The 6,172-nt window shown below is 36.6% G+C and overlaps 1 protein-coding gene across 1 annotated transcript in view; it reads left to right on the top strand.

Annotated features, from left to right (window-relative positions):
* NPSR1 (neuropeptide S receptor 1) overlaps positions 1 to 6,172 on the top strand; it is a 148,223-nt gene that overhangs the window by 43,169 nt on the left and 98,882 nt on the right.

Raw genomic sequence — 6,172 nt, 5'->3', positions numbered from 1 at the left:
GTTTTTTTTTTTTTTTTTTTTTTTTTTTTTCCAGATTCCACATATAGCATTTGTCTTTCTCTGACATTTCATAATGCCCTCAAGATTCATTTATGTTGTCACAAATGGGAGGATCTCTTTCTTTTTATGGTTGAATAATATTCCATTGTGTATGTGTACCATGTATTCTTTTTTTTAATAAATTTATTTATTTTATTTATTTATTTTTGCCTGCGTTGGGTCTTCGTTGCTGCGTGTGGGCTTTCTCTAGTTGCGGCGAGCGGGGGCTACTGTTTGTTGCAGTGCGCAGGATTCTCACGGAGGTGGCTTCTCTTGTTGCGGAGCATGGTCTCTAGGCGCGCGGGCTTCAGTAGCTGTGGCGCTCGGGTTTAGTTGCTCCGCGGCATGTGGGATCTTCCCGGACCAGGGCTCGAACCTGTGTTCCCTGAATTGGCAGACAGATTCTTAACCACTGCGCCACCAGAGAAGCCCTATACCATGTATTCTTTATCCATTAATCCACTGATGAAAATTTAGGTTGTTTCCATGTTTTGGTTATTGTATATAATGCTGCCATAAACATGGAGGTACAGATACTTTGAAGATAGAGATTTTATTTCCTTTGGATACATATACACAGGAGTGAAATTGCTGGATCATATGGGAGTTTTTAATTTCTTAAGGAAACTCCATACTGTTTTCCATAGTGGCTACACCAATTTACGTTCCCACCAAAAATGTACAAAGGTCTCCTTTTCTCCACATCCTCACTAACACTTACCTCTTGTCTTTCTGATAATAGCCATTCTAACGTTTGTGGTGATAACTCTTTGTGGCTTCGATTTGCGTTTCCCTGGTGATTAGTGATGTTGAGTATCTTTTCTTGTACCTGTTGGCCATTTGAATATTTTCTTTGAAAAATGTCTATTTATGTTCTGTGTCCATAATTTAAATGGATTATTTCTATTTTGGCTTTTGAGTTGTATGAGTTTCTTATATATTTTGGATATTAACTCCTTATCAGATATATCGTTTGCAAATATTTTCTCCCATTCCATGTGTTGCCTTTTCATTTTGTTGATCATTTCTTTTTTTATGTATAAGCATTTTAGCTTGACATATTCCTGCCTGGTTATTTTGCTTTTGTTACCTATGCTTTGGGTGTCATATCCATAAAATCATCGCCAAGAACAATATCGAGGAGTTTTTCCCTATGTATTCTTCTAGGAGTTTGGTGGCTTCAAGGTCTTACATTTTTCTTTAATCCACTTCAAATTAATCTTTGTGAGCAGTGTAAGATAGGGGGTCCAGTTTCATTTTTTTGCATGTGAATCTCCAGTTTTCCCAGCACACTTATTAAAGAAATTATCTTTTATCCATTGAGTATTCTTGGCTCCCTACAGTCAACTATTAGTTGACTTTATATGCATGGGTTTATTTCTGGTCTCTCAATTCTGTTTCAATGGTCTATGTGTCTATATTTATGTCAGTACCATACTGTTTTGATTATTACAACTTTGTAGTACATTTTGAAATCAGAATGTGTAATGTCTCCAGTTTTGTTCTTCTTTCTCAGAATTTCTTTGGGTATTTGAGGTCTTTTGTCGTTTGATATGAATTTTAGGAATTTTTTTCTATTTCTGTGGAAAAATGCCATTGAAATCTTGACAGGGATTGCATTGAATCTATAGATTGTTTTGGGTATTATGGACATTTTAACAACATTAAAATTTCCAATCCATGAACAGGGGGCATCTTTCCAGTTATTTGTGTCTTCTTCAATTTCTTTAATCAGTATCTTACAATTTTCTGTGTGCAGATCTTTCACCTCCTTCATTAAATTTATTAATAAGTATTTTATTGTTTTGGATGCTATTGAAAATGGGATTGTTTCCTTTATTTCTTTTTCAGGTAATTGTTAGTGCATCAAAATGCAGCTGACTTTTGTATGTTGATTTTATATCCTGCAACCCAAATCAGGGAAAAATATCAACTAAGCTCCCTAACCAAATGGGGGTCACCATCTGTGATCTTTGCTCTGGTGCATGTGTGAAGAGAAATGTCATCTGCCAAGATCTGAGCACTGGTTGCTATAAGCTCCACCCTTCTTCTCTGCTTGTTTCTGATCCACAGTGGTCAAGCCCTGCTGATTTTCCCAGTGATTCTTGTGAGTTGAGACCAGAGAGGGCATCCTGGGAAGCATCCTGCAACACTGGGGGAAGTGGATGCTCACTTTGGGATATTTTTTCCCCACTGGAGAAATTGTAGGCCCAGTAGGGCCCTCTCAGTGTGGGCTTGTGCCTGCCTGGGGGAAGGACGATGCTGTCAGAGTGTAGTTCTTCAAATTACCCTTCTAACGTGGTCCTTCTTGGTCTCTGTGGTCCAGGGGGTTGTTTCACCTCACCCCTGTGTTCTAGAGTTTTCACAATCATGTCTTGTCTATAGACACTTGCTAGTTGGTCTTCTTGTGAGGGGGACTGAAGTCAGGAATGATCTATGTTGCCATCTTGATGACATTACTTGTAATTCTTCCCTTTCATAATGAAAATGCTTAAGACTAAGGATTTTTTTCTGAATTCATAAATTTTATGAGATAATTCTTATTGTTTTTATTTTCCAAATATTTTAGTGTTGAATTTTTAATTTCCTCTTTCACTACTAAATAACTATTTAGTAGTTTTTGGTTATTCTTATCTTTAGCTTCCAGGCAACTTTATTTTTCTTTAACATTTTGTAATTCATATTTAATTTTATTGCCTTGCAGTCAGAGAATATTTTTAGAAGGATTCCTGCTCTTTGAAATTTACTAAAAGTACCTTTGAGGTATAACACGTAATTATTTATTTTGAAAAATATCTAACGTTTACTAAAAATTAGGACATAATAATTAAAATTGGGGAAATTAAAAACAAATCACCTAAATGAAAAAAAAGCAATGGTTGTTTACTTAGAGCTTACTAGAGCAAGGAAGTCAGTCAGTATCATTTGTGTTGGCAGGACTCAAAGGTAGGCAGAGGAGTGGGAAAGCTTTGTAACACACACAAAAAAAGGAAAGGCTGCAGGTGTGCCCTGACTGGAAACTGTTGGCATGGGAAGCAGTAGGCAGACTAACCAGAAGCATAGCATCCTATGTGATTGGTTAGCACTGCATATTTGTCTTTCTCTGTTTGGTCCTAAGTTGGAAGCAGAGTCGGTTATTAATAAGGGAAGCTGTCAGTTATTAATCAAGTGCTTCCTATTTGGGGCAGATCACTACAGCAGTTATTGTTTGGCTTTCTGGACTGGTTGCTACAGATAGTAGGTTGGCTTCCTGAGCTGGTTACTTCAGGTTGCAGTTCAGAGTTCCATTTTTATATATAGTCTGGTCATTGTCCATATGTATATTCAGTCTGAGAGTCTCAATGTATTCTTTGTGCTTATCTTTCTGAATTTGCCCTTATTAATTACAGTCTTCAGATTTTCTCTATTTCCACATATGTACTTCTTGCCTATTTGATATGTCATGAACGACTAAAAGTGCTGTTAAAAAGTTTCACACTTTGTCTCATTTTCTCCCAGTATTTTTTATCAATATTTATTTTATAAATTTTAATATTTTGTTATTTGGCTCCTAAAGGCTCCTGACTAACATATCTTTAATATAGGTCTGAGTGCTTAATGTTACAAACACACACACACACACACACACACACACACACACACACACACACAATCCTTCTTGTTTCATTTATTAGCCTGCTTAAATTTTATTTATGTGATATTAATATTAAATGAATCTATTTAATTTTTATTGCATTTGTTTTCCAAGCACGGGACTAAGCATTTTAATAAAATCTCATTTAAAAAATATATCTATCTGGGCTTCCCTGGTGGCGCAGTGGTTGAGAGTCCACCCGCTGATGAGGGGACGCGGGTTCGTGCCCCGGTCCCGGAAGATCCCACATGCCGCGGAGCGGCTGGGCCCGTGAGCCATGGCCGCTGAGCCTGCGCATCCGGAGCCTGTGTTCCGCAACGGGAGAGGCCACAACAGTGAGAGGCCCGCATACCGCAAAAAAAAAAAAAAAAAATTTATCTCATTTGTCTTCTGCTTTGTGACTATGCTTGCAATAATTATCAGCAAGTATTTCTATATTTGAATGTTTCAATGCTCACCAATAGTTGGCTTCCCCATTCTTGGTTCCTTTATTTTGATAGAGCTTCCAATTTTCTGGAGTACTTTGAGTGCTAATATTTTTCCTCATTCAGCCTGGATAGGATTCTCAAGCACCCGGCATCAATGAAAAAGACTTTCTCTTGCCTCCACAACAATGGCAGTATAGATGAGGAAATCTTGAATTCACAACTCAGATCACCATAGATGTTGCTCCACTGACTTCTGGCACCCCACGTTACAGAGAAGTCTAAAGTCGGCCTGGAATTTCTTCCTTTATAGCTTACCAGATTTTTTCTTTTGTTTCCAGATTCTCTTTTCCTTTTTTTGCTGCGCTGAGCTGGGTATGGGATCTTAGTTCCCTTACCAGGGAACAAACCCACACCCCCTGCAATGGAAGCTCGGCGTCTTAACCACTGGACCTCCAGGGAAGTCCCCTAATTTTTGTTTTTTTTTGAGGATTCATACTTTTACCTGGTTATATCTATTTATTGATCCACTATATCAGTTCTGCTTTTTGCCAAGTAAGCTCTTTGGATCTGCAGATTAAAGTGATTTCTTAGCTCATTTTATTTATGTCTGAATATTGATTATCTTCCATTTATTCTTTTTTTTTTATCTTTTATTCTTTTATCTTTTTATCTTTATCTTTTTTCTCTTTTATCTTTTTTTATCTTTTATTCTTATCTTATGTTCAGGAGCACTAACTATTCATACGTCAGTAACTATGGTCCTTCTGTCTCACCATTTAGATATCTTGGTCCTATTCTAACTATTAAAATATTTTCTAATTATTGATTTGATTTTGATTAGCAGTGTTAACTCTACTTTTTAATGTTTCTAAAGTATCTTAAAAGTTGCCTTTCCTTTGAGCAGTTTCAAAACATTCATTCCTTATATTATCCAGTACCTTTTTATCTCTGTCAACTTCTCAGTATTTCTCTTTTTACAACTTACCTAATGTCTTATTATCTCATATTTCACCTTTTATGCCACAATGTCAAAGTTTTTCTTAAGTGTAAAAAGAACACAAAACACACTGCTTAAGATTTAAGTATGTTTCCTGAACGAAAAGGGTTTTTTTTAAAGGATTTTTTTTTCTGACATTTGTGTATTCTTTTCTACTTAATATTACAAAATTTCTCTACCATATGACTCACTCATTCCACTAAAAGTTACTTGATTGGCTAACATCTGAATAAATGTGCATGCTTCTCATGTAGATTACTCATACAGTAGCTATACAATACCATCATTGTTTCCCACTCTGAGAAGAGATGGTCTATGTTTGTAAAGAAAATCAGTTTCTCTTGAGCAGGAAAAGAAGGTACTGTCCTATCACTATGGGAATAATTTAACTAAAAGGAATGAACTCTTATCCCAGGAAAACTTTTTCTTCTTTAGAGAAACTGGGTTTCTTTTTTGTTCCCTCCGTTTGCTCCACCATTATCACACTGTGTGACCTGGAAAGGGCACTTAACCTCACCAAGTGTTCGTTTTCTCATCTCTAAAATGAAGGAGTTATCTGGATGATATTAAGAGACCAGAAATGATCTGGCTCTAGTAGTCCTGTGCTTCTAATTAGAAATTTCCAGTTGTAGAAATTGAGGGGAATTTTTACATTTTCAGATGTCTGCCAATTAAACAACTTTTGTTATAATGAGTACAGGTCACCTTTATGAATTAGCTCTGTTGCTTAAAAATGGTAATATCTGTCTCCTGGTCCACATAGAACATGTCCAGTGGAATGTAGTAATAACAGTAATAAGACTGACTCACTCCTCTGCTGCTTGCTACCTCACTGGGCTTCCCAGATCAACACACTACAATTCCTTTTGTGGCTTATTCTTTCATTCCTTCCTCTAGTCATTTAACAAATACTGTTAAGCGCTTACTATGATGAGGCTTGGTTCTAGGTACTAAGGACACAGTGGTGTACATGGTTATTTGTTACAGTTGAAACAATAAAGCAAAAAGGGGGACAATTTTGCTTTTGTCATGCAAAGTTCAATGACAGAATAAGCTCTGGGCTTGTTTTGCTTA

Source organism: Lipotes vexillifer, unplaced genomic scaffold (assembly GCF_000442215.2).
Source record: "Lipotes vexillifer unplaced genomic scaffold, Lipotes_vexillifer_v1.1 scaffold822, whole genome shotgun sequence".
Lineage (NCBI taxonomy): Eukaryota > Metazoa > Chordata > Mammalia > Artiodactyla > Lipotidae > Lipotes > Lipotes vexillifer.
The sequence above is the reverse complement of the archived record's forward strand: the minus strand, read 5'-3'. Positions and strand labels throughout refer to the sequence as shown.